Source organism: Drosophila takahashii, chromosome 2L (genome assembly GCF_030179915.1).
Source record: "Drosophila takahashii strain IR98-3 E-12201 chromosome 2L, DtakHiC1v2, whole genome shotgun sequence".
NCBI lineage: Eukaryota > Metazoa > Arthropoda > Insecta > Diptera > Drosophilidae > Drosophila > Drosophila takahashii.
In genome coordinates, this window is record NC_091678.1 from 34,629,417 (window position 1) to 34,646,391 (window position 16,975).

Sequence of the window (16,975 nt, forward strand, 5' to 3'; positions counted from 1 at the left end):
TATTCTGCTAATTGTAATCTCCATCTTACCAATTTCGACGATGGCTCCTTCACGCTATTCAACCAGACTAGCGACCTATGATCTGTTACTATACTGAATTTCTTTCCAAACAAATATGGCCTAAAATACTTCACTGCCCATATTAGGGGAGAGTGGGGAAATTTCGTCAGCATTTTTTCAAAGCTATTTTTTGTCCATCTTGAGACACGTTATCATATTTCTATTTTTATTGTTGAATGCGGTTAGCACCAAGTTTTAAAATGTGACATTCCCCTATTTTTTTAATTAGCTTGGTGATTTATAAAAAAATAAAATGTAAAACCAATATACTGGGGCAATCTCACCACATAGGGGGGTAAAATCACCACACAACTGGGGAAATTTCGTCACCTGAAAAATGTAGGGAGTTTAACGCCTGAAAATATGCTACACTGATCAAGCGTACCATTTTTGTTGACGTCCTATATTTGTTGCTGCTGCTGGTAGTCTGTTCGTTAGCCAGCTCGTCAAATATAAAAATATGTATTTAAAATAGGTGCGAATTTACCCTTAGCGTAGGGTGGCGAAATTTCCCCAGACCGTACTTTTTTAGAAATAATTATTTTTCTTGCGAAATTAGGCGCGAAGTTAAAAATCACTGGCATACAGAAAAAATTTCGTCGAGAACTAAATGTAGCTTTTGAACTGTTAAAACACATTTAATATTATAGCTTAATTATCTTGGCCTTCTGTGCAAAACAAATGCATTGGTTGTGTCTGGCCGTCTTGAAGGACTAAAACAAAAAAATTATATATTTTTACGACTTATGGATTCCGAGATATTGCAGGTGACGAAATTGCCCCTGTGACGAAATTCCCCCACTCTCCCCTATTGCTAACATTTCCTTCTCTGTTGCTGAATAATTGATTTCCGAAGAATTCAAAGTGCGACTCGCATAAGAAATGGGTTTATCGCACCTATAGGTCCTTGAGACAAAATCGCCCCCAATGCAAAATTACTTGCGTCTGTTGTCAAAATGAACGTTTTCTGCATGTCCGGGTATTGCAAGATAGGGTCATTACATAACAATGATTTACAATGCTCAAAGCTGTCCCTATATTCCTGGCTAATCTCTACATTTTTCTTTCCTTTCAGTTGGTTAGTTAACGGCTTCGTTATTCTTGCAAAGTCCTTAATGAATTTCCTGTAGTACCCCAAAAACCCTAAAAAAGATTTAATTTGCTTCCGGGTCTTTGGCATCTGATACTTTTTGATCACCTCAATTTTCTTCTGGTTTGGTTTAATTCCATCCGACGTCACTATATGTCCCAAGAATTCTATCTCCTTCTTCAGAAACTCTGATTTGTCCTGCTGAACCTTAAAATTCGCTCCCCTCAATTTCTCGAATACTATTTTCAGATCAATAATGTGTTGTTGCAAAGACGGTGAATATATAATTATATCATCCATATAAACTAAACAGTTTCTTTCCACTGTCTCCCCCAATACTTTGTTAACTACCCTCTGAAATGTCGCTGGGGCATTAGTTAATCCGAACGGCATTCTCAAAAATTCATAATGCCCACCTACTGCCGTAAAAGCTGTCTTCTGTACATCCTCCGGTGTCATCTCTATCTGATGATAACCGCTTTTTAAATCTAAACTCGAAAAAAATCTGGCTTTGCCTATCGAATCCAACACCTCGTTAATCAACGGTAAGGGGTATTTATCTTTGATTGTTTTGTCGTTTAATTTTCGAAAATCCACTACCATTCTCCATTTCTTCTCCCCCGACGCGACTAGTTTCTTAGGCACCAACCATACCGGTGCACTCCACGGGGAAAAACTATTCTGAATAATTTCCTGTTCTAGCAACTCATTTATTTGTCTCTTAATTTCCTTATTCTCCCCCTGGGAATATCGAAATGGCCTTACATATACTGGGTCCTGATCCGTTAACTTAATAGCATGCTTGATTTCGTTCGTAAATGACAGTTTCTCCCCTTCGACATAAAATATGACCAGGTACTGCGAACACAATTTCTGTATGTGTTCCTTTTCTTCCCTATTAAGATGGTCGATCCTAATCTTTAACTTTCTTATTATTTCATTCTCTTTTGGTTGCGAAACTGTGAAATTAAATACTTCAAATTGTTCCAGTTTGTCTCTGCCCGTTACTTCTAATGCTTTTTCGAAATAAACTATTGCGTCCTCCTCTCCTTCGTTAATCAATTCCATCTTTGCTTTAAAGTCCTCTGCTTTATAAATTTCCCCTGACAGGTATAATTCATCGTGTTATTTAATTGTGTCTATTATAATTTCTCCTGCTTTTATCGATACTTGTACTTCAATCATCATTCTCGTCTTTCCCTGTATTTCTCTGACTCTAGGTCCTCCTCTCGGTTCCCTGATCATAGGAATTACTGCCTTTTCTGTTATTAACTTTTTAACTTTACAATCAACTTGCGCTCCTATTTTGCACAAAAAATCTTTCCCCAACAACCCGTCGAACTGTGGTGAGATTCGAGCCAATAGAAATGTAAACGCTCCCTCTGGTTGAAATTCCTCAAACAATTCGTACTTCACTACTTTTTATACCCTTGTGAGGGTATTATAATTTCACTCAGATGTTTGCAACGCAGTGAAGGAGACGTTTCCGACCACATAAAGTATATATATTCTTGATCAGCACCAATAGCCGAGTCTATCTAGCCATGTCCGTCTGTCTGTCTGTCCGTCTGTCCGTTTCTATGCGAACTAGTCTCTCAGTTTTAAAGCTATCGCGATGAAACTTTCCCGAAAGTCTTCTTTCTATTGCAGGTAGTACATATGTCGAAAAGAGCCGGATCGGACCGCTCCCATAGGAATATTCATAGAAAAATAAGAAAATTAATTGTAACTTTGTAGGAAGTAGGCGTTTTGATTCTTGACTACTTAAAAACAAAATTTAAATAAATAGGAACGCTGAATCTGGAATCCCTGGAACTGCACCGAGTGAGCATTCTTTTATCTACAAGGGTATATAACCTTCGGCTGGCCGAAGGTAGCTTCCTTTCTTGTTTAATCTTAAAAGTATCGATTACTCCTACAACATCAATACTTTTTGGTATATCCGTCTGATGATCCACCGGTATAAGTTCCGGATCAATAAAGGAACATTGAACGCCTGTGTCTACCAAGAATCTTAATAATCTACCGAACGGAGACTTAATTAGTATATACGGTAATTCTCCTCCTAATCCTGATCTGTCCTTTGCGTCGAGGCTTTTAAGCGAAAATTTTGAGTCTCTCCGCCCTGTCCATTTTCCCCTGTGTTAACGTTGTTGAGTCTCTGTGAGCTCCCTGAGTTCGTCCTCGAGCTCTCCAAAGGTCCCGATGTAATCGCCCTGTAGGTACTTGGTTGCGAGTTCCCACCATTCTGATTCCTATTAAAATTTCTGTTTCCAAAACCTCCATTGTTTTGTCCCCATCTTTGTCCATAATTATAAAAAGAATTTGTATAATTGTTATTCCTTCTGCTCTTGTCAACGGAATTATTCTTTGTTTCGAAGACCTATTTGACATTAATATTTCTTCTCGCTCACTTCCTCTTCTCCACTTCTCTGAATGCTTGTTTAAAAAATATCAATAATAGTCCCTAATATTATCGGGTTCCGATACTCACTACCGGGTTGTACCCTGGCCTCTTTGTTCAAGTGGACTTTTATTGTCCCATAGTCCCTACTAATACTCGAGTCAAATTCGATCTCAAGTGCCTTTCTCTTTTTGTTTATGCCGTTCCCTACTTCAAGTGGGTCTCTCTTATTCTAGGGGTCGTAAATGTGTAAAGGAATTTGATCCTGGGTATTTCCCTTATGTCGTTTTCTGAATTCAAATGGGTTTTGAGCTCAAGGGTTTCTTGCAGCTATGTATTCTTCTTAAAAATTACGGTTGGTCTTAAAATTAATGTCGTTTTTGTAATGTTCGTTTCTCAGGCGATTAAAAATGGGTTTCCGATATCGTTCTTTTGTTTGTGTGTATGTAATACTGGACTTTCTTGGACTTAATTTATATGAGTATTCTGACTACTAGTGACAACGTGGAATCTAGTATGCGTAGTTTTTCTTTCCTTCTCTCATATCATTCAACTTTCTCTTCCTCTTAAATTTTTCTTACTTGTTCGTTGTAAGGATCGCTCTGCCCAATGCAGTTGGAGAAACTACTTTATTTCTAGCACGGTTTTTTCCTTCTACACCCGATTCAAGTTCAATATTTTTTTCTCACTTTCTACTTCACTAATCGTATTTTTGATGTATTTTCCGTTCTGCCCAATGCAGTAGGGGGAAGTTTGGTTAACCTCTTTAATTTGTCGTCTTTTCTTTTATTTCTCTTTTACTAGATATACTTCAGCATTCATGGATTTTTTCTACAAATTCCAGATTTGCGAACTATTCGACCGATATCCACTCGGCACCTCAGGCTACCTGCAAATCAAGTGCACTGCTCTTTAAAACTTGAAGGCTTTTCTAAATAATTCCTTCTCTTTTTTTTATCTTTGGCTTTTGTTCTCTTATTTTTACACTTCTTCTTTCCGCTTTAATTTTTTGCTAACCACGAACATTAATTTCCACTATGTCACTAAAGTATTCACATCAGTAATAAAATAGCTCCTTGAAGGTTCTTCATCATCGGCACTTCTTCTTGTCCAATGTTGAGTCCGGCTGCGCCAGTTACCAGTCGTAGGTCGAACGTATGGTTGTAGAAATAGATAATGTGGGGAGGATGACGGTGAACCAGATGCGATAATAAACGAAAGGTGAATTAGCACTTCTCTTTTTATTGTGATTTGTTAAACAACGGGTAGTTGCGATTTCACGATGATCCGGTATGGGGTCATCTCTCGTCGATGTCTTTAACCCTCTCAAAGAATCTCGCAGGGTTCTTCTTCAGTAGTCAATGTTTGCTGTGTTACTCGTGGGATTTTATGTAGGCAAAAATGGATTTGAGTTTAAAGTAGAAATAAGAAGTCTGAATGGTTTGGTTGTCAGAATCGAACTGCTTTGTAGTATTTAAGAATGAGAATTCGTAACCTACGCTGCACACAGGCAGCACTTATATATAATACAATTCGTGTATGTGTTTCTTATGTATATGTATCTCAAGTATTTGTCGCTCAGTCGGCGCTTCTATATTCTGCCTACGCTGCATTTCTTCGGCCGCTGCCGCTTATACCCGGATGCCAACTTGTTGGCTTGCATTTTATTATTCGGACAAACAACTGGCCTTTTTTTAATGGAAGCGGGGTGCGGGGAGTTTGGCGGCAACCCTCACCCAACTTATGTTTGCTAGCTTGTAGACGACCTATACTTGAAGGGGTGCGGGGAGTTCGTTATCGGTAACTCTGGCAGCAGGATCAGTCGATCACGATCAACCCGTCTATCAAGATCAGTCCAGATAACAAAGTGAGCAAGTCAGCAAGTACAGTGAACTACAAGTAAACAACAACAAGTCGAATCGCCGGAAGCAGCGCCGTGGGAGCCTACAAGGAGGAAGATCGCTACGTCGAGTTGTGCAGTCCCGGATCGGCGTATGACCAAGATCCCGAGTACCAGAAGCCACGCAGCCAGCATACCCAGAAGCAGCAAGCCAGCCAACGCATCACGACAGATCGAACTACAAGGAAACGTCATGGGCGGAACGTTCGGTTGCACTAGGCGTAGAAGCGCTTGGTAGCATCCCTGCGTAACTTGGATTGCCAGCGCGACCTGAGCGATACACTAAAGAGACCATCCGGGACAGAGCAAGGGACAGGTGGTGGCATCGCCAGGAGAGATTCCTTGAGATCGCGGCCTCTGTTCACCCTAGTCTGAGAACGGTGACCTTCCCTAAACCCGCGCAGCTGATCTCCTGGCGAGTCTAGGGCACTACGAATAGTCGTCGATCCCTCGCATCAGAGACGAGCAGCGCCGAGCATCTTCAGGGAGCTTCAAGGATCTTCAGGGAGCTTCAGCGTCTTCAGGGAGCTTCAGCATCTTCAGGGAGCTTCAAGGATCGTCGAGGGAGCTACTGAACCAGAACGCTAAATCAACGGGGAGGGCACCGAGTCATCAAGGCGGCCAGAAACAATCTACAGCCACCAGTGGCAACACCAAGCCAGCCGAGCCTTCAAGAACACTGTACTATCACACCCGCAATAAACCCACCAAGAACCGGTGAATTCTGTGCTTTCTCACTGATCTACTGGTCGGTCACGTTTATATAAATTTGGTGGGACGAATCCTCCTTTGGTGGAATCCTCTGGTGCCTTTGCTCTTTCGGCGATGGGGTGGGTTTGTGTGCCTCCATACATACTTTAGTTTTTTTAAGATTCCTACAGAAACTACTTTATAAATTACCGTTAAAAAGAAAAGATGGAAAAAAAAATAACAAAATTTAAATCTGCTAATGTCAGGCTAGCGTTTTAGAAGGTCTGAGCTGATATTCGATACTGACTTTCTCTACCCAAACAACCATAACGTTCTCGACTATTTGCAAAGATACCCCAGAGATAAATCCGATTTTTTTTATTCAAGTTGACCTTCTTATGTTCTATGTATAACTAATTATTTATTTTACTAAATTCATTTTTTTATTTTTAATTGTAAAACTAGGTTTGAACAATTCGGTTATATGGTTGCTATACAGTCATTATTTGTGGTGGGTTCGGCCTTATTAATATTGTGGAACCGAGAGCATTTTATTGATTGTTTATTTACTTTGCTTTTTATATTCAGATATTTGGGGGCTATAATAATTGCTGGGCCATAATCTTTATAAGTTACAAGCGGTCACCAAGCTCTCAGTAGGTATATGCAAAACAGAACTCTGATAAGCATCCCGATCGGGGCTTAGACAAAACAAGACATTCGAGAGATTGGATCGGCTTAAAAATAGATCACAATAAAGGTGTGCAAGAGCACATAACTCACTTTGTTGAACTTCCAGCGCCTTCCAGCGTGATAGTGATAAGACGGTGTTGTGGTTAGCTGTGTATTCTACTTTGACATGTACACTGATAAAGAATCTATGGGATTTGTTGGGGCCGGAGGAGACCTTCCAGATCCGTAAAAGCCAGGGTAATTCTCTCTTCTACGCCGGACGATGAATATTGGCTCACGAGATGGTTGGCTTTGGCCTTCCAGCGTTAGCAGGCCGTCGACGTATGGGAGCTTGGGCAAGTAGCAGCCCTTTAACTGCCAAGAAAGCTGATTTAATTTAGGGTACGGGTATACTTTGGAGGTGGCCCATACCTGTGATCTAAGAGGTTTTTCCAGGAAGTTGAAAATAAAGCAGTAGCGGAAGAGATCTTCCGCCCGGGTTTCCACTAACCAGCTTGTGTTTGGGGCACACAAGGTTATACCATTCACGAATGGACTGAAATCTGCCACATCCGATAGGAATATTCTTGTTCACTTATGCAAAAACGATCACGGTTTGGGTTTTGTTAATTGGTACAGCGGCGTGATAGAGTTTATCAATGCGCGGCAAACTTAACCTTGTGACGTTTTTAAGATCGCTTATATGACGATCTGATACGAATAGTTTTGCGGGTTGTGAAAGAGACTGATTGCCACCGCGTGGGCGTTTATATACCGAAAATTTTCAGACATTCAAGCTTTTAGTTCTTGGAGCGTCATGGAAATATTGCACCAAGTTGGCGGCGCTGAACAATGCAGCTGATATTCAAAAGCTAAGCTAAGATAACCCCTCGCGGCCGTATATAGGGGTCAAATACAATTATTGGTTTTGGGGTTTTCTGGCTGCAAAATAATAAACGCGCATTCAGTCCAGAATGACTAACATTACAGATTCGAAGGGTAAAGGAATTAGCGCTCTGTCCTAATTGCTTGAAAAAGGAGAATCAGATGCGCAATTGTAAGTCAAGCTGGTGTCGAACTTGCAGGTCCAAGGATCACAACCTTTTGCATCTTGGCACTCAGTCTTCGACCCAGGTTCTGCGAGCTCCCGCTGCAGAACAAACTCCGCCAATTGCAACTACTTCAAGCCCTTCTACCTCTTTGCTGGCTCAGAATGACATTGTGTTTCTTGCAACTGCAGTCATAAGCGTTCAAGGTCGAGGTGCTAGACTCGAGATCGCAAGACCACATTGTGACTTGCAATTGTATAAAACAAAGTCTACCGTATCAGTTGCAGGTCTTGGAGATGCTCGATTTGCATCGATTTCGCATTGCGATTTCGCATACCTCTGATTACTTCGCATGCCTGTCTGCTCTTGTTGCTTCACCGATTACTGACAATCAACCCAGTTTGACCTTTAAACCCGATGGCTGGAAAATTCCCTCAAATATTCAGTTAGCTTATCCTGAGTTCTATGGATCTCAGCGAATAGATCTTCTTACTCGGCTGCCGATTGTAATTAGGTTTATTCTGGAGTTGAATCGATGGATCAACATTCATTGGCTCGACAGCTGGTTGCTTTTGAGTGTTATTTTTGTTCTTGTTCTGCCAAAAATTTCCCTTTTGTGGCCAGTTATAATTTTGGTTTTTACCCCAATTGCCCGTTTTATTATTATTGTTATTATTATTTTGTCGTGCTTGATCAAATCGTAAATTTTTTCCCTGATAATTATTTTTATTTTTAAATCCCTTAAACCTGTTTGCAAATTGAGCTCGAAAATTGTTTGATTCTAATTCTTGGATCTTTGCCAAAGCATTGGGCAAAATGTGGTGGGTTTAATGAGAAAAGAGTTTCTGAGATAGACCCATTAAGTCCGGATATAAATATTCGTAGAGCGTTGCTCCTTATTAATTTGTTTGATTCCTTGGTAATTACGATGTCCTTTCCGTGAGTCATTAGGTCTTGTTTATCAGTAAGTTATTATACCCGTTACTCGTAGAGTAAAAGGGTATATTAGATTCGTGCAAAAGTATGTAACAGGTAGAAGGAAGCGTTTCCGACCCTATAAACTATATATATTCTTGATCGGGATCACTAGCCGAGTCGATCTAGCCATGTCCGTCTGTCCGTCTGTCTGTCCGTCTGTCTGTCTGTCTGTATGAACGCTGAGATCTCGGAAACTATAAAAGCTAGAAGATTGACATTTTGCATGCAGATTCTAGGAGTTCCTACGCAGCGCAAGTTTGTTTCAAAAGGGTGCCACGCCCCCTCTAACGCCCACAATCGCTTATATACGATTTTAAAAATTTCAATATTTTGGAAAAGAAATGCAGTTTTATTGTGTTTATCAATACCTATCGAAATGTAGAAGAAATTTTTTAAATCGGACCATTCGTTAAAAAGTTACGGCGGATTGTACTTCGCAAAAGATTGGTCTTTATTTGATTGCTACTAGTGCTAGTCGAGCTAACGGACAGTTTGAGCGAGTTATGGGGACACTTAAAAGTATGCTTACTGCAGTCGAAACTAGTCAACGGTCCTGGCAAGACGCGCTACTAGAAGTCCAATTAGCCGTGAACAGTACAGCAAATAGAGTGACCAAAATAAGCCCCTTGGAGTTAATGATCGGTCGAAATTTAAGGGTCCCTTTGAAATAATTGAAGTTTTAGAGGGTGACCGATATAAGTTAAAGTCTCGAACAAGTAAGCGTCAATATAAGTATGCACATGAACTCCGAAAATAGAAGTACTGGCAGAGATCGATGAAGAATTTGATAGGGAAATTGATGACGATGGTCAGACCCAAAGTAGACAAAATGAATTGTAAGAGCAAGTAATGTTGTATGTAAGGATGCACCGAGATCCTGTGTGGATGTACGGCGGGAGTCCGTGTACTGCTGCACCATGATCCTGTGTGGACGCTTGGCGGGAGCTTATGTAAGGTTGCACCATGATACTGTGTTGATGCATGGCGGGAATCAGGAGGACGAGTTGGTTTTTGAAAGTCCAATTGGAAAGTAAGAAAAATGTGAAAAACGACATGATACAAGTTATTAAGAAAGAATGTTTGGAATGTACCCTTATGAACATGAATAATTCGAATAATTTAAGTTTAAGTTACTGTTAATAAATAAGTTAAAAGCGCAGCATCTAAGTGGTAATGCTTATTGGGTTGTAAACATCATACACATGGACGTGTGCCTGTCAGGAAGGCCGTGTCAGTATTCTTGGAATTATTTAAATTATAGAAACCGTTGTCTTTTTTGGCGGGTATCAAAGCTGATTATTCCTAGAAGGCGACCTATTCCTAGAATACAAGATATTTGTTCTTTCTTGAGAGCGAGAGCGCAATATTAGCGAGACGGTGTTGCCAGACCTTTTGAAATGGCATAACCGTCGAGTGTGGAGTTGAGTGAGAGGGAAGGTGAGCTCAGAGGGAGAGGCGTTCTCGTTGCACAGGCACTTCGATCTGAACTCTTTCCACGATCGGTACTCACTACGATAATTTAAATGGATAACCCAGAAAATGTTTGTTCTCCGATATATTTATATTCTAATGCACCCTTCCCCCAACGCATTGGTCCATACTATTGTACTCTGCTGTTTATAAGCTAGTGTTTTACAAAATAAAAATCAGTTTGAATTATCAACTCAGCAAATTTGGATTTCTTTTTTTTTGGATTGAACATCTTTACATTTTGGTCCTTCGAGCCTTGGATTCCTTGCGGAACAATTGGCCAGACCTCTCTGTAGTCTTCCCCCACCAGTGGTAAGAGACTCAGGGATATTCTGCACCTTAAAGATTCTGCTAAGTGCTAGACGCTTGCAGCTAAAGGTAGCAATAGATTCACACGACTGTTTTCCCCCACCAGTGGTAAGAGACAAGAGTGTTGAACAAAATAAAAGTAAAACAAGAAAGGAAGCTACCTTCGGCCAGCCGAAGCTTATATACCCTTGCAGATAAAGTAAATACCTATAGTTTAATGCTCACTCGGTGCAGTTCCAGGGATTCCAGATTCAGCGTTTCTATTTAAATTTTGTTTTTAAGTTGTCAAGAATCAAAACGCCTACTTCCTCCAAAGTTACAATGAATTTTCTTATATTTGTTTGAATATTCCTATGGGAGCCTTAAGATATAGTGGTCCGATCCGGCTCGGATCTGCAGTAGAAAGAAGACTTTCGGGAAAGTTTCATCGCGTTTTAAAAAAAATTTATTGAATAAAAATAAAAAATTATAAAATTTAATTAATTTTTTTTTAATTTAAAAATAAATATTTAAAAATGTTTAGTAAATTACATAATACAAAAAAATAATAAATAAAATAAATTTAAAATTATTGTTTATTAAATAGACGGTTAAATAAATAGTTGTAAGTTTTTAATTGATTAAAAAATGACTTTTTACTTTTTGTCATTCAGAAATTGTCAAAAAACTTAAAACTTTTAATCATTAACAATTGTTAAAGGACTAGTAAACAATGAGAAAACATAAATTCCATTAGGATCCGATAAGAGTGAGAGAGTAGATCTACTTGCTGCGACGGTTTTTCATAGAAAAAAGCCGAGGCCTTGCTAAAACAAATTCGATATTTTAAAAACTAAAAGTGGCTCCAACTTTTTACAAAAACCGATTGTAACTAACAATATGGCGCAAGTATTAAAATAAAAAAAAATTTTTTTTTTGTGGGGGCAATAGTTAAAAAATTTTTTTAAATCTTAATTTGTTTTTATTTTTAAGAAATTAAAAATTTTTTTTTTAAGAAATTTTATTTTGAAAGCAGAGGTTTTAGAGGAATTATTGCAAAAGACATGAAGTCAATTGGATTCATATAACCGGAGATACAGATTTTCAATGAGAGGGTACTTTTTCAAATTTGACAATTTTTGGCACACTTAAAAAAATTCTAACTAGAAAAATAATTTTTTTTCGGTCAAATCCTGATACACGTGCTTACTTATTTTCTGAATAGTACGTGTAAAAAAAGTTTCAGGCAAATCAAAAATGTGAGCCAATACAAGGTGTTCGGTTTGTAAAAGAACCGCCCATATAAAAAAAAAAATTTTGAAAAGTGCATTAGAAACAAAAAAGTGCCCACAAAATAACATTTGTAATAGGTGCCAAATTACAAATGCAATACTCTTGTATTGGAAAAAGAAAAAATCCACAAGAGAACAAAAAAAAATAGCGCAAAACCCAAAGATTTGGAAATATAAGGGTGAAAAGTAACTAAAAATGCTATAAAGCCAAGAAGCCATGTATAAAGCATAAAATTAAAAAATCCGACTAAATAAAAATATTATTATCAATAAAAAAAGTGCACAATAAATAATAATATTACCATTAGCTTTTTTTATGGTTAACAAGAGCCTACAATATAAAGATAAGTGGTGCAAAAGGGCCTTAAATTGAATTGCAATTAAGCGTTCAACTATATTAATTTGGATTATGGTAAAATGTGTTCCTATAAATACACCATTTGGCAAATGGCCTGCAGATGCAAGATTGCATTTTAACATCCCGAAACTGGCATACAAATAATACATCGAAGCTACCGAGAAGACGATCTCGGCACCACAACATAATTTTATCTTGGAAGGGAAGAAAAATTGCTGGCTACAAAACCATCTCCACGTCGCTGATCACAGGACTTTGTCACTGAGGGTAGTCGTCGCCAATAATCATCGATAAGTTCGATATTATTAATATTGTAATATAGAAAACACGATGTCGTCCGATTATGGAGATAATGTTCCAAGGCAGGCTTTCTTAGGTATAGTCGATCAGTTGAACAAATATCTCGATGAGACGGTAAAACATTTGGGTGGCTGAAAATATTCTCTTAACATAAGAAATAATAAGAATAACTATTTAGCTACAAAAGTTTTAATTGTGGAGGAACAGGCTAGATTGTATTTTGAAAGCCATGAATTTGAAGACATTATTAGTGTTTTACAATTCGATGTTTTAAATATATTAACGGCCATAAAGGAAAGATTTAGAATTGTAGGATAGTTTCCTGTGGTTGTTAGGGTAGAGGAATTTCTTACTCTGCCTGAGGAAGAGTTTTCTAGAATGGTCAATGAGTTTATTTGTACGAATAAATTCAAACATAAAGATAATAGTTCAGATTCAAATAAAATATATGCACAATTTGTATTATCGATTCCATTAAAAGAGAAAAGGTTAGGTAGCTTAGCGATTTATCAAGGAATAGAAGATGAAGAAATACATTGCCGTAATATTCCGCCGGCAGGACCTCACTTTGGAGGTAAGGTTGTTTTAAATTCCCCATCCTTTTTAGTTGAAGGAAATGACGTTCTTACAACCGTTCATTTAGTAGAAGAAGAGTCAATAGACAAAGAATTACCAAATGGAAGTTCTATGACAATTAGGATATGAAACGCATACTTTCGGGCCAAGTTATATAATTACAAATTTGTAAAGCAAAGTAGTTTCTATTTAAGAATGATTTGGTGCCCATTAAAACATTGTCCTGTTATTCGTACAGTTAATATTAAGCGGATAAAGAATGAAAAAGAATACATGAAAGGGCACCATGCTAAAATCAAATATTTTATATGTAATGATTATAAATTTGGTAATAAAATCCAAAACCGATGCAAGGTGTCTAAATATATAAGTTAAAAGGCAAATACAATATATTGCATTAAAAATACAGTCCACTAAGTTTATATTTGCATTGCTAACAAAAAAAATCTATGTTATTACACCGCATCTTGCTAGCCCTTGGCAGAAAGAACACTTTTTTATAATCTAAATTTTCGAAGTATGAATACACGAATAGAAAACATAACAGAAGTTTTGACAGAAAGTTACTATGTCTATAAAGAGTCAATTAATTTCTTTATGGTAACAAAACAATTAAATTCTTCAATTGAAGAACGTGAAAAGATTCAAGCAGGTGTAATAAGCTTACGCATAGATATAAACCATGGCAGATTGAATCCAAATATTTTAAAGCCAATGTAATTTAAAAAGGAAATTTTCAGAGTTAAGGATGCATTACTAGAAACCTTAGTACTACCAGATAAAAGAACAGGAACGGAGTTAAAGGAAATTTACACATTATTAACAGCTAAAGAAATTTTTGTGGATAATAAATTAATTTTGAATGTCAAAATTCCCTTATTTGGTAGTCACCCTTCCCACCCTTTTAGAGTAATTCCTATGCCAGTCAAAATTAACAATGAGGTAATTATTGCAGACTTAAATTCGAAATATTTAGTGTACAATTTTGAGATAGATTCCTATCATCTAATGTCGGAAGCTTCTTTAAATAGGTGTCAAAAATGGAAAGCTAATAACGTAATATGTGAAGGTAATTGGCCTTGGACTACTTGCAAGATAACTCCCTTTAAACCCTCTAATTCTCTTATCTCTCTAATTGTATTTATAAAAGAATGCCTCAGATCAATTCTTACTGTTGCAAAAGAAAGGTAGTTGGCTATTTAGGGTTCCAGAAATAACTAAAGTTAGAATACAATGTAATAATTTACCGCAAAAATTAATAGACCTGCCTGAGCAAGAAATTCTAATGATTGTGCCTGGTTGCACTATAAAAACAGACGACAAAATATTAATAGCTCAACATAGTATTCAGTCAAAAGCTTATGAGCCAATATCAGTTTCTTATGTAAGTAATATAAGTAAGATTCCAAGTATTGTTTGGAATCCACTAACATTGCCGATTTTTGAACATGATAAAGAATTGCTAAACTAAAGAATGAATTAAAAGAAATAAGAGAAAATCACTATGAAGCTGGGCTTGTCAGGTTCGGTCAACCTTTTCAAAGTGTTGAAAACCTGTCATTTACAAACCCAATGAGAACTGAGCTCACACATTCAAAGGGTTTTTGCTTATGCGGTTATTCCACTACATTGTTCGGCTCAATCATTAGAGCAAATCAGCCTATACGATTTTGCGTAGGTGTAAGGAGGACAGATATATGTCGGCTGCAATGGGCAATCAATGAGAAAAATTGTTAAAGCCGATGGGCACTTTTAATATTTTTTTTTTGTTATTTAAAATGCCTCAATACGGTACTACCTGGACCGATGAGCAATGAGCAAACATTGAATCTAAAAAGTACAATTTTGCTCATTCTTTAGAGCTACTGTAAAATGGGATCAACAATAAAAATTGATTTGATTCTTTTTGGTTGAATGGAGTGCAATAAACAAATAAGAACAATACAAAAATTATTTTAAAGGCCTAATTACTCCGTTGCCAACTAAAAATAACGCTTATATTTCTAAATGAAGACATAACTGCGTCTAGAAATTTATATGAAATGGCCTTTCTAAAAATTAATGCCGGATATGATCAATTTAAAAACCATTACATATGTACTTTGAACAGCCCAAAACATTTTAAAAACGTGGTAAAAATGTCTGGTTTCGTGTTAATACACACTATTAATTTTACAGCATTCAACCTTAACTTGTTAAAGTTATTTGAATTATTAAGTTTAAGTTTAACGTCTAAATTCTAAGTGACCATGCCAAACAAATCCCAAAAATAGCATATATATTTGTCTCTTTCTCAGCTTATAATGAATGCTCGAATGAATGAGCCGAACAATGTAGTGGAATAACCGCATTAACAGATGTTACGCTCAGAGCAAAACCCTTTTATTCAGAGTTATTTTGGATTCGGTTTCTACTGACTACTTTGCTCGGTCTGTTAAGGAAAACGGTTTTTTGTGAATGTATGAGTGCGTGTGTGTGACCTGTTCAGTAATGCTTCAGTCGTAACATTGCTTTTTGATTATTAAAATTCAAAAGGGTAAGGGAAAATACGTAATGTGTATTCTCTAAAGCTGAATCTGTAAGATTAGCCCATTTACGGTAATTGTCTAGAAGAGGGGCCTGTGCCCCAAAAACCGCGAAAAAATTACAATCGATGGACCTCGATTTCTTATGAATTTAAGGGGTTATATACCTTTTTGAGTGAAAAAATTGAGGGAACTTTGAATTTTGTTCAGGTGTGTAGCAATTATTGGTAATACTCTAGTTTACAGTCCTCACCCCCAAAATTCGCAAAAAAATTATCCTCGGACTGCCATGGTTCTCTTGTAATCGAATTTCAAAGTTACGTGTTTTGCTATAAAAATAAAGTAGCCTTTTCTATGATTTTGAGTAGTTTGCTATAAAAAACATAAGGGCTTTTCATCCCTTGTCAAAATAATAGACGTTCACAAAAATTCGACCAAAATCTGAAATTGTTTTTATAGGGGGCCAGACGCTGCGAAAAAATATCCTCGGTGGACCGCTATTCCTTAAGAATTCAAATGACTATGGATGACCAACATATGCGTAACTTATAAAAGTAAAGTTTAAGAAATCGCGGTATTGCAAAAAATGCGCCTCTAGCAAAAAATATTTTTGAAATAATCGCGCGATTTTTTTAAAAATATTTTTCGCCTGCGGCGCAATGCACTTCTTCTTTCAATTCTCTTAAGTTCTTGTATTGCGGTGAGGATTATAAAATACGTGCATTATTGGTGTAGCCTTTTCAACAATTTTCTTAAGACAGGGAAAAAGGTTAAAATATAATATATAAGACCACAAAATAGGTAAACTGTAATGATCCTCGTTGGACCGCGATTTTTTCAGATCTTTCTTAAAAGTTTTATATTGGTCCTCCATGGTCAATAAATTCTTAAGGAATCGCTGTCCACGGAGGATATTTAGTTCGCGGCTGTGGGGTCTGGCCCCTATAAAAACCAATAGACAATTTTGTCGAATTTTTCAGAAGGCCAATTATTTTGACAACTTATGGAAATCCTGTATGTTTTTTATAGCAATTCGTAGAAAAGCCAACTGTATTTTTTTAGCAAAGCACGTAACTTTAAAATTCGATTACAAGAGAACCATGGCAGTCCGCGCCTATATTTCTTCATGTAAATTCTTAAGAATCCGCGGTCCGTCGAGGATAATTTTTTTGCGAATTTTGGGGGTGGGGACCGTAAACTAGAGTATTACCAATAATTGCTACACACCTGCGGCTTGCGGTGACCAGGAGGGAAGTCCAGCAGGTCAACTGAATTCAAAAAACCAAATTTTTTTAGTATAGGGGAGAGGTTTGTAGGTTTAGA